Raw genomic sequence first — 14,743 nt, forward strand, 5'->3', positions numbered from 1 at the left:
TGACCTCATCCTCACCAACCTGCCTGCTGCAGATGCACCTGTCCATGACAGTATTGGTAAGAGTGACCACCACATAGTCATTGTGGAGACAAAGTCCCGCATTCACTTTGAGGATACCCTCCATCGTGTTGTGTGGCACTACCACCATGCTAAATGGGATAGGGTTCGAACAGATCTAGCGACTCAAGACTGGGTATCCATGAGATGCTGTGGGCCATCAGCAGCAGCAGAATTCTACTCTAACACAACCTGTAACCTCATGGCCTGGCATATACCCCACTCTACCATTCCCGTCAAGCCAGGGGATCAACCCTGGTTTAATGAAGAGTGCAGGAGGGCATGCCAGGAGCAGCACCAGGCATACATAAAAATGAGGTGTCAACCTGGTGAAACTATAACACAGGACTACTTGTGTGCCAAACAGCATAAGCAGCAAGTTATAGACAGAGCTAAGCGAACCCACAACCAACGGATCAAAGGCTATGGGCCCTGCCAATATTCTGGCAATAATACTGAAGACTTGTGCTCCAGAACTTGCTGAGCCCCTATCCAAGCTGTTCCAGTATAGCTACAACACTGGCATCTACCTGGCTATGTGGAAAATTGCCCAGGTATGTCCTGTACACACAAAGTAGGACAAATCCAACCCGGCCAATTACCGCCCCATCAGTCTCCTCTCCATCATCAGTAAAGTAATGGAAGGGGTCATCAACAGTGCTATCAAGCGGCACTTGCTTAGCAATAACCTGCTCACTGACGCCCAGTTTGGGTTCCACCAGGGCCATTCAGCTCCTGACCTCGTTACAGCCTTGGTTCAAACATGGACAAAAGGGCTGAACTCTCGAGATGAGGCGAGAGTGACTGCCCTTGACATCAAGACCACATTTGACTGAGCGTGGCATCAAGGAGCCCGAGAAATGCTGGAGTTAATGGGAATCAGGGGGAAAGCTCTCCACTGGTTGGAGTCATACCTAGCACAAAGGAAGATGGTTGTGATTGTTGGAGATCTGTCATCTCAGCTCCAGGACATCACTGCAGGAGTTCTTCAGGGTAGTAACCTCAGCTCAATCATCTTCAGCTGCTTCATCAATGACCTTCTTTCCATCATAAGGTCAGAAGTGTGGATGTTTGCTAATGATTGTATGATGTTCACCATTCGCGACTCCTCAGATATCGAAGCAGTCCATGTCCAAATGCAGCAAGAGCTGGACAATATCCAGGCTTTGAGCTGACAAGTGGCAAGCAACATTCATGCCACACAAGTGTCAGGCAATGACCATCTCCACAAAGAGAGACTCCAACCATCGCCCCTTAATGTTCACACTGAATCCCCCACTATCAATATCCTGGGTGTTACCCGGAAAATGAACTGGACTAGCCATATAAATACTGTGGCTACAAGAGCAGGTCAGAGGCAAGGAATTGTGTGATGAGTAACCCGCTTCCTGTCAACCATCTACAAGGTACAAGTCAGGAGTGTGATGGAATACTCCCCACTTGCCTGGATGAGTGCAGCTCCCACAACACTGAAGAAGCTTGACACCATCCAGGACAAAGCAGTCCGCTTGATTGGCACCACATCCACAAACATTCACTCCCTCTACCACCGACTCACAGAAGCAGCAATGTGTACCATCTACAAGATGTACTGCAGGAATTCACCAAGGCTCCTTCAACAGCACCTTCCAAACGCATGACCACTATCATCTAGAAGGACAAGGGCAGCAGATAGATGGGAACACCACCGCCTGGAAGTTCCCCTCCAAGTCACTCACCATCCTGACTTGGAAATATATCACCATTCCTTCACTATCCCTGAGTCAAAATCCTGGAACTCAGCAGTTCAAGAAGGCAGCTCACCACCACCTACTCAGGGCAATGAGGGATGGGCAATAAATGCTGGCCCAGGCAGCGAAGTCCACATCCTGTGAATGAATTAAAAATAAAATGCTAACATTCTATTTACCTTCACTTGCTGTACTTGCATGCTAATTTTTTGTGATTCATGTATCAGAAAATGATATGTTGTGCCCTACACTATGTGCTGTTATCATGTGAAGTAACCTTTGATGTGGCACCTTATCAAATGCCTTTTGGAAATCCAAGCACACCACATCTACAGATTCCCCTTTATTCACCTTGCTTGTTACTTCTTTAAAAAGAACTAATAAATTAGTTAAACACGATTTCCCCTTTCACAAAACCATGCTGACTCTGCCTGATTCCATTATGATTTTCTAAGTGTCCTGCTATAACCTCCTTAATAATGGATTCTAGCAATTTCCTTACGACAGATGTTAGGCTCACTGGTTTATAGTTTCCCGCTTTCTGTCTCCTTTTTTTGAATAAAGGTATTGTATTTGCTGTTTTCCAATCCACTGAGACCCTTCCAGCATTGAAAGAATTTTGGAAGATTATAACCAATGTCTGTACTAACTGCACAAACTGCAGTCACTTATTTTAAGACTCTAGGATGCAGACCTTCTGGTCCTCGGGACTTGTCAACCTTTAGCTCTAACCATTTTCCCAGCATCTTTTCACTGGTGATGCTGATTGTTTTAAGTTTCCCCCCCTCCCTTTCTTTTCACTCTTGTGTGTTTGTATAAAGAATGCTTATTTTAGCCACACATCCTAACCACCACCTCTGCTCTAACTCTCGCACACCTTATTTCTCTCTCCTGATTTAATTACCTTACATATTTTAGTTGCCCTTTACCTGTTGTGTGGAATGCACAATTCCTGTCCATTACACTACTCTCTGCCTTTTCATTTTTTTAAATTTCTATTTATGTTACTTTTCCACCTGAGACTTGTTTCACCCTGCCCTTCCATTTAATGGTTTAAAGTGCTTGTGACATTTCTCTCCACCTTGCCCCACACCACCCTACCCCTGGTTCAGGTTGTTTTTATTCATCATGGGATATAGATGTTGCTGCCAAGACCAGCAATAGTTGCCCATACCTAATTGCCCATGAGAAGGTGGTGGAGAGCTGCCTTCTTGAACCACTGCAGTCCATTTGGTGTAGGTGCACCCACAGTGCTATTAGGAAGTGAGTTACAGGATTTTGTTCCAGCGGCAGTGAAGGAATAGTGATATAGTTCCAAATCAGCATGTGGCTTAGAGGGGAACTTGCAGGTGGTGGTGTTTGCCTGTGTCTGCTGCCCATGTCCTTCTAAATGGTAGTGGTTGTGGGTTTGGAAGGTCCTGTCGAAGGAGCATTTGTGAGTTGCTGCAGTGCATCTAGTATGGTACACACTGCTGCCAGTGTGCATAAGTAATGGAGGGAGTGAATGTTAAAGTTGGTGGGTGGGGTACCGATCAAGCGGACTGTTTTGTGCCTGTCTGCGCGTGTGCATGGCATGGTGAAAGTTGAACGTTCCAAATCAACTTCCACTGCAATAGTGACAGCTTGTTCTGTCCAGATTTAGTGCCACTTTCTCTGACCATACCACATTCCTCTAATTTCATGCCATGAATAAATTTGCCAAACTGGCACATGTTTTTGCTATGTGGGCTATTAATGTAGATTATATTTGACAGAACAATGCACTGATTTCTGAAGGCTTTCACTCATCACTTTCCCTGACTACTCTGCCTAACACTATTTCTCATGATCTCTCACTGTTCTTATTTGTCGTCAGTTTATTTTTCAGTACTACATTCAACTTTGAACCCTAAGGCTTTTAGTTTGATTACAGATATGTGGATCTTTCAGAAGACTTCTGAAAGCACAAATAGTTTTTATCTACAATAAAGTCTTCTGACTCTAGATCTGTGTTGACCATTTCTTATTAGATTATCATAAACCAGATAATCCTCTGCCTATTATTTAGAAGGTTTTAATTGATTACCGGCAAAATAACTGTAATGATAATTATATCACTCTTCTCCAAGCCCTGAGATATGGCGCTAAGCTTTGCAGTTAGTCTTACAGCTACCAAACAATATTTTGTAAAGCTACAGCCCTGAGTATTGTAAGTGAAGGACATGATGTGAGGAGTGGTCAGCAGAGGGATATAATAAATATAACAGGTAAGGTTGATTGGATAAGTCATATCTTACAAAGTTAAGTATGAATTATGGTCAGTCTGGTGAGGAGTGATATTTATCATTATCTTGCCTCTCATCACTTGATTTACATGACAAGTTTGAAATATCATTTATTTTCATGACTTCTATAGTGTAGACAACTTGCATTTATAAAGTGGCTTTAAAATAGTAAGATGTCCCAAGGTGCTTCGCAAGGATCTCTGAATTTGGTCTCCAATTCCCAAACCACATTGTGTTATTTAGACTCTGAACATTTAATAGCTGATCCTAGGAGTGAAATAAATAATTGCCTGCCTCTTTAAACTGCAAGGCATTTTGGAATGGTTTAACCCAAGTCCAAACCAAGAACCAACAGAAAATTCTTAAAATGCCCTTGTTGTTTTTGTCTGTGTGAAATTTGTAAGTGGTTTGTGTGTATTTGGGAAAGGTCATTGACTATCTATTGTTGCTTTTCAGCACAGAGAGTAACCATAGAGCCTACTTTTAATTACGTGAAAAATGTGTGTCAGAATTTAGTGAGAGTGCGAGTTTGGTGCAGAGGAGAAAGGAGGTGGTGCTTTTTTGGTCCTGAACACTTGTTTGTGTTAGCTTGGGGAAGCTTGAGGCAGTAAGTAGCTAGAATTTTTTTCAGTGTTTTAGCACTTAGTGTGTGTTAGTGCTAAAAGAAACAGAACAAATGGTCTTAAAACAAACTAAAGGATAATTATATTTAAATAAATATAATCCAAGATAAGGTAAGAATCAAAGACGAAGTATTAAGATAACTCGGCCGGGATTCAAAGAGTGTGAGATATTCCAGGAGCATCCGTTTAGCTGATGTAAACAGCTCCTCGACCAGGTGATTCCACAGTTGGTGAGAAATGCAAATTGTTTTCAGGTGAGTAAACAGTAAGTAATTTGTGTTTTTCTTAACAAAGCAGTGTACCTAATTTTAACTCGGGCTGTCAATAAACCAATAAGTAAAGTCTAGAGATGGCAAAGCAAGCTATATGACTGGACTGTAGTACGTGGAAGTTCGTGGACAGTGAGACTCCCCGATTCCCACATTTGCAGCCAATATCCGTGCCTTGAGTCACTCTGCCTCAGTCATTGAGCTGGAATATGAGTTAGAGACATATTAACGAAGGGAGGAATTTCTGAATAGTCAAACCCCATAGGAAAGCAAAGAATCAGAAAGGGGAGCATGTGACTGTCAAGGAGCAAGGTAGCATAGACTTGAGAGAAGTTGAGGAGGAGGTCCTGCAGACATTCGTCCTGTCCAACAGGTATGATGTACTCTAGCTAGGAAAACAGGGAGAAATACTGTGTGGAGGAAAGCCACAATGCAGACCAAGGCACTGTTGTGCAGAAAAGTATCCAAAGAACAAGATATAGTTGGGATTACCGAGACGTGGCTATAGAATAATCACCACTAGGAATTAAACAATGCAGGGTATAACATATTTAGAAAGGACAGTGGGGGGTAAAAGCGGAGGTCAGGTGTGTCCCAACTCAGATAGCCAGGGGGTAAAGGCTACAACTGGATCCCAGGACAGAATTGCCTGTGCTCGCTGGCATCGGGCGTATTCAGTGGTGTGAGCAGACAATATGGTGAGAAGGCCAAAAAACGGTTTCACAACGTTGTGAAATCACTTTGCAGTCGTCTGCTCAGCCCGTTGATGGCAGTCCACATTCTCCACCACTGGATGTCGGGAACCTCATTGTAATACATCAGCATATAATTATAAGGGCAGCCCGCCAGACTCATATTTCCCCCCTGCTGTGTTATTGTCCACGTCAGCAGGAAAACACACTGGTGCAGAACACGTATTGACAACTGTGATGTGCAGAAGTCGGGTCCTACTGTCAGGTCCTTGCTCACATCGTGGACATCCGAGGAGCAGAAGATGCTGGAGCCTGACAGCAGCGGGATCCTGGAGGAAAGTCCATGGCATGCTGGGTGGATTCTCATGGACATGGCTCTGCTGTGAAGCACCTCATGGAAGTTGGAAAATCAGCGTTGATGTTCACAACAGATGATGGCCACGGGGGTGGGAGAGGAACGTTTAGTATCGACTGGGAGAGGAAGAGGTGTCTGGGGGTGGGGGGGAGCGAAGGTGTCAGGAAGTGGGGAGAGGAAATGAAGGTGTTGAGGGGGAGGAGCAAAGGTGTTGGGTTGGGGGGGGAATGAAGGTGTCGGGATGGGGGGGAATGAAGGTGTCGGGAGATGGTGGAGAGCGAAGGTATCGAGAGGGAATACAGGGTGGGGGAGGTAATGGTAGCGAAGATGACAACTGGGGAGGTAGGTGTAAGGTGAGATGGAAGGTGTAAGGGAAGGAGGGCGGAAGGCTAGGGGAGGGAGTAAGGGTCAAGGTAGGAGTCAGGAAGGAGTAAAGCTAGAGGAAGAAGTGAGGGTGTCTGAAGGAGTCAGGAAGGGGGCGTGACTAGTGACTAAGCGGAGGGGGCTCTGGGGGGCGTGGGAGGACTTAGTGGGCGGGGGTAGAAGGGGGCTGGAGCAGGGCGGGAGGAGAAGGGTTCTGGAGCAGTGTTGGGTGGGGGGAGGGTTTCCAGGTGGGGAAGGGGTCCGGAGGGTACCTGTGCAGGTGAATGTGCAAGGGAGGGGTCTGATGGGTCCATGACTGCCTCCTGGGGAGCGACATGAGGGGAGTAGGGGCCTGGTATGAGGGAATAGTGAGAATGACCGAGGGCAGAGTGAGGTGGTATGGTAGGAGGGTGAGGGTTTGGCGGTAGAAGTAGAAGGGACAGCGAGGGTGGTTGGTGGAGACACGGAAGCAGACAAGGACCCTGGGTGTGGGAAACAGGCGTTCGGGGAGGTTAATGTGGATCTGGGTGGGATTTTCAGGAAGGAAGGGGACGTGCACCTTCACCAGGACACCCCTGAAGGAAAAGGGCTGTGGCTGGTAGGTCACAGAAGGGAGGTGAAAGATGATGCCGGGGAGGGATCAACTGTGATGGGGGAAAGGAAATGGGTGCCAAGGGTTGGTAAGACAGGGGAGTGGAAGTAAAACTGAATTAGCACCATGCTGTCCAAATCGAAAGTGAAACAAGAGTCATGGGGTGAAATCAGGTGCTGCATGATGTGTGATCAGTGATGGGTAGAGAAGCAGGTCAGCTCAGATGGACAACAGAAAGCAAATCCCAGCAGGCAGCCTTGAAAATGCTCAGGACTGTGAGGTGAGTGTGAAACGGGAAGGATCCGTGTGCATGAGAGAGTGCTTGCATGAGGCTCCGAAAGGCCCTGCCACACATACGCTTCTCCCTCCAGAATCACTCATGAGCCAGCTGCTCCTTCTGCAGTGACGGAGGACGCCATTGAGGGGCCCACAGGCATAGGGGACTGTGAGGGAGAGGACAGCCTCTGAGATTCCTGTGTGGATGATCCAGGTGTGCCCGGCTGCCTCTCCTTCTCGCTTTGGGCTCCCAAGGGCCCCGGCCTGACTTGTTGAGGGGAAGGAGCACCTGGAGGGACGTCGAAGTGCCCCATTTCCCTCTCGTGTTGCCACTGCAGGGACTTGCCCATGGCTCCCATGATGTGTGCATCGCCGCGTGTGCTGGATCAAGGCCTCCATGTCATCCGCCATCCTCCCCATGTGACCTCCATATATGCACATTTGGGCACCACTCCATCAGAGAGCAGGCAGACACACTCCTCTCACAAGCCACTCTGAGGGCTTCCAACAGCTCTGCATGATGATCCCCCGCCTTCTGTTGACTCTCTTTGTTGAGTTGGAAGTCTGAATCCAGAGGCTCATCATCTGACTTGGGAGATGCCTCTTCCCAGCAGTCCCCTGAGTGCCAGGGAGTTTGGCTGAATCTGCCTTCTCTGCTGCAGATGTGTCCATGCGGTGACCACCAGATTCTGAACCCGAGCCTGTTCTAGATCCAGGCCCCACTGAGGTTTGTGTCCCTGCACTGGAGTAGGGTGTGGGTAAGTGCTGTGATGGGTCTTCCAGGCTGTTTATTTCCAGCTCTTCAAAAGAGGTGTTCTTTTGTCTGGAGGCGAGGACTTGGATAGAGCTGAGGGACTGGCTAGCTGAGGGTGTCGATCGCTTGGCAAAGATAATTAGTGCATGGCAGCAGAGTCAAAAGCAGGAAAGAGAGCACCCAGTTGTGTTGAGAGAGGGGTAATGTGGTGTAGGATCCTCACCGTTGCCACAGGCAAGGTCTACGTCCTCACCAATCAGCGCGATGGCATGCTTGTCAAAGTGAGTGAGGGGCCTGATGTGGGCCACTCCACCCCTGATCTGGGACCTCTCCTTGCTGATGTGAGCCGGCTTCTCCTGCATGGAAACAGATGGAGAGTGTGAGCAGGAAGCATGGCACTGCATGGAATGTTTGTGTGGTGAGTGGAGCTATGGACGGGATGAGGACGCAAGCTCGAGAGGGTATGAGCCTGATGGAGATGTGAGGATGTGTGTGAGAGTTAATGCTAATGTGCCTTGAGATGTGAGATCCCTGCGGATGTGTGATAGATTTGTGAGTTGAGAATGATGAGAAGAGTGAGTTACCCCCGGCAGAACAGATGAGACCATTCATCCTGTAGCGGCACTAGATGGCTGTCCTCTTTTGCAGGGCATTGGCACTGACCACCATTGCGACCGCCTCCCATGCTGGATTGGTGATGTTGCTGCCCTTCCTGCAGCCAGAGTGGGGGTAGAGGACATCAAGGCCGGCCTCCATGGTGTCCAAAAGGCGCTCAAGAAACGTGTCACCAAACTTGGGGGCCGCAGTCTTTTTGCTTTTTGGGGCCACCCTGTCTTCCGTGCAGCAGTTGTGGGCTGGAAGCACATAGGTGTGTGTGCGGTTTGACTTTAAATAAATGGCGTGTTTCCCGGGAATGCATAATTAATGCGGTGGATTTGGGACGATACGGTGTGAAAACCCACCATTGCGGCTGGCGTGTAAAACATCGTTTTAACTGCCCACTACCACACTTAGTGAAGAAATAAACAAACAAATTGAGAAAAGGAGTAAAAAATATTGAATACTAATCATGGGGAATTTCAAGTACCCCAAAATTAATTAGTTAAAAGAGGTAGTTAAAGGGCTTCAGGAAATGGATTTCCTCCAACATGTATAGGATCCCTTTCCAACCCAGTGGGCAAGAAGCTCAAAGAGGGAAGATTCACTAGAAAAGGGGATGAACTAGAGCAAATAAGAAAAGTAAAAATAGGGTAACATCTAGGCAACAGTGACCATAATATGTTTTAAGATAAGTGAGAAAGACACAAGGGTGACAGACCTGGGTAATATATTGGAGAGAAGCCAATTTTGAAGGGCTGTAAATAGAAATTAGAATAATAGTGGATAGTCAGCATGGATTTTAAAAGGTAAATTCATGCTTAACTGACCTGGTTGAATTCTTTGAAGGGTTAACAGAGATTAGAGAAGGTGAATGCAGTATGTAAAGAAAATATCATGTTTTCAACATTCCTGAGAGATAACTGTGAAGCAGGCTTGTGGGGGCTGTGTGTATGTTTGTGTGTGAGACTAATTTAATTAAATCGAAGACCGTCAGACTGCAAGGTTTAAATCATTAAAGGGTTAGGTGTAAAAGCAGGTGTTTTTGAAATGGCAATGGACAAGCTAAGATCGGATACACGTAAATACAACATGAATAAGAATTTGAATTTGGAGATAAATGAGTTGAATTTTTAGCTGTTGAATTTCAAAGAAAAGAAAAGGAAGTTTTACAATTGGCAAAAATCATAAATGAATAAAGCAAAGTTATTAAGTTTACTTTTTCCCCAAAAGTGGTGGCCATAAAGATGACATGAAAGATTTTCATATTTTGGGAAAGTTAACTTCCAAAAAAAATTAATAACAATGGTCTTAAAGATGAAAGAGGAAAAAATATATTTAAGGAAAGATTGAAAGCTGTATTGGTGTGTAGCCATGTGATTTTGAAGAGTGTGCTTTGCAAGCACAGTCCTGTGAAAGAAGCAACTTCTAGCCACCCCAGAGATGTGTCTAGTTGTTCCAGAAAGCAATATTTTGTTACAAGTCTTGAATTTTCATTGCTGAGTGAGAGGGAGAGGGAAGCTCACGAAATATGCCCCTTATGGCAACAGTGGGCACCTTGTGGTAATATTACTGGATGTTTTATAAATTAAGAATCTATGTTGCCTGGAAAAGGGTGTTTATTTGTGAGTCTAGCTAAGTAGAAATCTTTTGAGAAATGTTATAAGACTAAATTTAATTGTGTAACTGTAATCATGTTTGATTTTTCTTTTGTTAATAAATGTTTCAATTTAATATCTAAAATCTCCTCCATAAGTGGTAGTGGAATCGTTACTTCTGACTTCAGTACACATACCTTCTCGTAATAAAAATACAAATTGCAAATCATTGTGATAGCTTGGCCAAGTTTCCCTTTGGGATTTGGTCAGCCCAGCAATTACCACATGCCATATCATAACGCGTAGGTATAGTTTATTTAGATTTTCATAAGGCTTTTGATAAGGTGCCCCACAATAGAGTAATGAGCAAGGTCAGAACTGGCGGAGTCAGGGGAAAAGTGGTTGGCTGAAAGACAAATAGTGTGTTGGGGTAATGGGGGTAGCTATTTAGCATACAGTAGGCGTAAAAGTGTGGACCTACAAGGATCAGTACTGGGACCACAGTTCACAGTTTATGTTAATGACTTCAACTTTGGAATCAAAACTCAACTTCTACATTTGCAGATGACACCAAATTGGGAGGGATAGCCAAGAGTGAGGAAGATTGCAAGAAATTACAAGACAACATTAATGAACTTGTAGAATGGGCATATAATTGGCAAATGAATTTCAGCATAGATCAGTGTGAGGTATTACATTTTAGTAAGAAAAATAAGGAGGTCACTTAATACTTGGAAATTAAGAATCTAAATGTAATAGGGGCAAAGGGGCCTGTGAGTACAAACATGCAAATCACTAAAAGTAGCGACACAAGTTGATATGGCCGTTTTGAAACAAGCAAACCAAGTGCTAGGGTTTATTTCTAGAAGAAGAATTGAAAAATAGAGATATGCTAAATTTGTGTTGAAATTGTGTTAGATCACACTGTGCACACTTCTGTTCACTGTATTAGAAAACTGGCAAGAAACACGTACAAGGACGGTATCAGAAGTATAAAGTCTAAAGTGCATCCAAATCATCATGTCATATTTATTACTGACATTATAATTCTGATTCCCTGGGTACACAAAGATGCCAAACTGGCCGTGCCATGTATTTACATGGATAACTGCAGACCTTCCCTTGTACATGTGCCAGAAGTTTAGCAAAACCACCATCTGTCATTAAGGAGTTAGGATGCTTCCATTAATATTGATGGAACAAGCAGAATTTCGCTATCACTGCGTACACATGGTTTGCTTCACATTCTGTCAGCACTTTCTTAGGTTATCATCATTTATATCACTCCTTAGCTGGGATAAGCACAGAATACTGCAAACTTAATTATCATAAAAATTGCATTGTGAACTACAGTACAATAAACATATCTGATGAATCATTATCTACCTTTTGCTTAATTTAGGAGCAATTTTGCATGGTCAGTGTAAAGTTCTGGTAATGATTAAAGGTAGAAGACAGGCAATGCTGGAAGATAAGAAAGGGAGGGGTCCCATGTGCCCCATGAGCCAAGATCATGGCAAGAGGGAGGGAAACAAGCTTTATTTTGTCAAAATATTAAATATAAATCTAAGAGGAAGGGACAGACATCAAGGCCTTGGAGAGGGTGCAGAAGAGATTTACCAGAATGATAGCAGGGATTAGAGGGTTGCAGTTGTGTGGAGAAACTGAGTAAGTGGTGAGCATGTGGAATTTGCTGTCATAGCAAGTGGTTGAGATGAATAACATAGATGCATTTAAGGGGAAGCTGGATAAACACATAAGCCAATTGAATAATAACTTTCAAAAAGAAAATTGGATACACATTAGCAAAGGAACAATTTGCAGGGCTGTGGAGAAAGAGAAGAAGAGTGAGGAACTATTTGGATAGCTCTTCCAAAGAGCTGGCACAGACACGATGGCCTGTATTGTATGTTGCCCTGTGTTGTACCACTCTGCTTGAGATTATACTTATCTGGAAAGGATGAACACGCTGGATGTCTCTTGAAATGAGAAGGTTGAGTGTTGACATAATAGAGGTCTTTATCAAATTATTAAAGATGAAGCAGGAAAAGGGGTGTATGACTGGTGCCAGTTTGATGATACAAGTGAGAACCAGACTGAATGTAGAAAGTTCTGAGGGGAAGTGGAAAAGGAAATACAAACAGCAAAGAGAGTATGAGAAGAAACTTGCGGCTAGCATTAAAGGGAATCCAAAAGTTTTCGATAGGCATATAAATAATTAAAGGGCAGTATGAAGAAGAGTGGGCCTCTTTAGGGATCAAAAAGGGGATTTACTCATAGAATCATAGAAAGTTTACAGCACAGAAAGAGACCACTTGGCCCAGCCAGTAGGCATGGCTGAGGTATTAAATTAGTTCTTTGCATCCGTTTCTAACAAGGAAGAAGATGCTGTCAAAGTCATGGTGAAAAAGGAGGTAGTTGAAATACTGGATGTGCAGAAATTGATAGAGAAGGTTCTAGAAAGGCTGCTAGTACTTAAAGTTGTTAAGTCATCAGGACTGAATGGGATGCATCCAAGGATGCTGAGGGAAGTAAAAGTGGAAAATGTGGAGCTACTGCCCCTCATCTTCCAATCATCCTTTGATATGGGGGTGGTGCCAGAGGACTAGAGAATTGCAAATGTTAAGCCTTTGTTCGAAAAAGCTAAAGAAACAGGCTGAGTGATGGGACTCATTATGGTGAGTGGTTGTTTTTCGGACTGGAGGAAGGGGTACAGTGGAGTTCCCCAGGGATTAGGACCTCTTTTCGTGAGATTTATATATATCTCAACACTTGGGTGTACAGGGTACAATTTCAAAATTTGCAAATGACACAAAACTTGGAAGTAAAGTGAACTGTGAGGAGGATAGTGAGAGACTTCAAAAGGACATGGACAGGCTGGTGGTATGAACTGACAGTGACAGATAAAATTTAAGGCAGACAAGTTTGAAATGATACATTTTGGTGGGAAGAACAAGGAGAGGTATATAAACTAAAGGGTGCAATTATAAAGGAGTTGCAGCGTGCACAGATTGTTAAAAGTAGCAGGGCTGGTTAAAGAAGTGGTAAAAAGGGCATATGGGATCCTGATTTGATAGAATGATTCAAAACCATGAAGGGTCTAGACAGAGTAGATGCAGAGAAACTGTTCCTATTAGCAGAAGGGACAAGAAAGAGATGATTCAGATTTTAATGTGATAGGCAAAATAAAACGGCGGAATGAGGAAAAATGTTTTTACATAACAGGTAGTTAGGATCTGGAACGCACTATTTTAAAGGGTGTTGGAGACAAGTTAAATAGTGGCTTTCGAAAGGGAATTGCATTAGCAGCTTAAGGGAGAAAGTTTGCAGAGCTATGGAGAAATGTAGGCCCAAATCTTCCCGTTTTCTCTGACCCAACAATACTACCCATTTTCAGCTGGGACTTCCAATCTCGGTTGAAGCAGTGATGGATCAGCATGGACATCCAAGGGAAGACTGACTAACGCAAGAAAAGATGGGTAAAGTGAGGACAGAGAAATCCTGATTCTCACAAGCACATAATTCCAGTGAGGCAGCAGTGCTTCTACTATGCGTGATATCTGATATGCTAAAGCACTTTTGTACTTAATGGACTATTGATTGGAAATGAAGTATCCATTGAGGCATTCCTTACCACCTGGCACTTCACAAATCTGATCAACTATTTACAACAAGCCACAGAACATTAAAATTTATACCAGTTTTGCTTTTCAGTACAAAACAAGTAGTTTTTACAATAGAATCAGACAACAAATATAACACTTGAATCCTGGTTAGAGCAACTTGGAGGACACGTAGCTGATTATCTCCATTCCTTTTGCTGTCTAGGTCCCAAGTTCTGGAATTACCTCCCTAGACCCCTCCACATCTCTATCTTTTCTCTCCTCCTTTTAAGATGCTTTTTCAAACTGACCTCTGCCCTAATACAGTATCTCTTTATGGCTCAATGTCAAATTCTGTTTGATAATTGCTCCTGTGAAGTGCTTTGACGTGTTTTGCTGTGTTTATGGTGCTGTATCTCCTCCTTTCTCCTCCCCATCTCTCCCTCTCTTTCACTTTCTCTCTCACTCTCTCTCACACCGCTTTCTCTCTCTCTCTCTCTCTCACCGCTTTCTTCATGGTTGCAGCTATTTTTCTGAGTGATCCACCACCGATTCCTGATTCCTGATCCCTGTCCCAGTCACTAACCTGGTTGCAGCAGCACAGACTCAGCTCTTGCACCCATTTTCCACTTTTAGATATCAGCTTTGGGAAAAGCTGGAGGGAAATCCATGAATCCTCAGAGAAATTGAAACTTTAAGGTAACAGCATGGTACTTTTTCATTTTTTAGAGGTGGTTGGTGGGCCATACTGTGGTCCGCGGGTCATATGTTGGACAGCCCTGTTTTTTGGTGGTAGAGAGTTTGGAAGACGTTCTTGAAGGAGCCTAGGCGAGTTGCTACAGTGCGTCTTTTAGATGACACTCACTGCTGCTACTGTGCACTGGTGGTAAAGGGGGTGAATGCGGTGCCAATTAAGCAAGCTCCTTTGTATTAATATACTCTCGTACGTTCCTCATTGTATCAGGGTTGGC

The 14,743-nt window shown here is 44.2% G+C and overlaps 1 protein-coding gene across 4 annotated transcripts in view; it reads left to right on the forward strand.

Moving 5' to 3' along the window:
- The window catches only part of LOC144679076 (uridine phosphorylase 1-like), a 125,789-nt gene that overhangs the window by 26,830 nt on the left and 84,216 nt on the right, over window positions 1-14,743 (forward strand). The window lies entirely within an intron of this gene.

Source organism: Cetorhinus maximus, chromosome 3, assembly GCF_964194155.1.
Source record: "Cetorhinus maximus chromosome 3, sCetMax3.hap1.1, whole genome shotgun sequence".
Classification (NCBI taxonomy): Eukaryota; Metazoa; Chordata; class Chondrichthyes; order Lamniformes; family Cetorhinidae; genus Cetorhinus; species Cetorhinus maximus.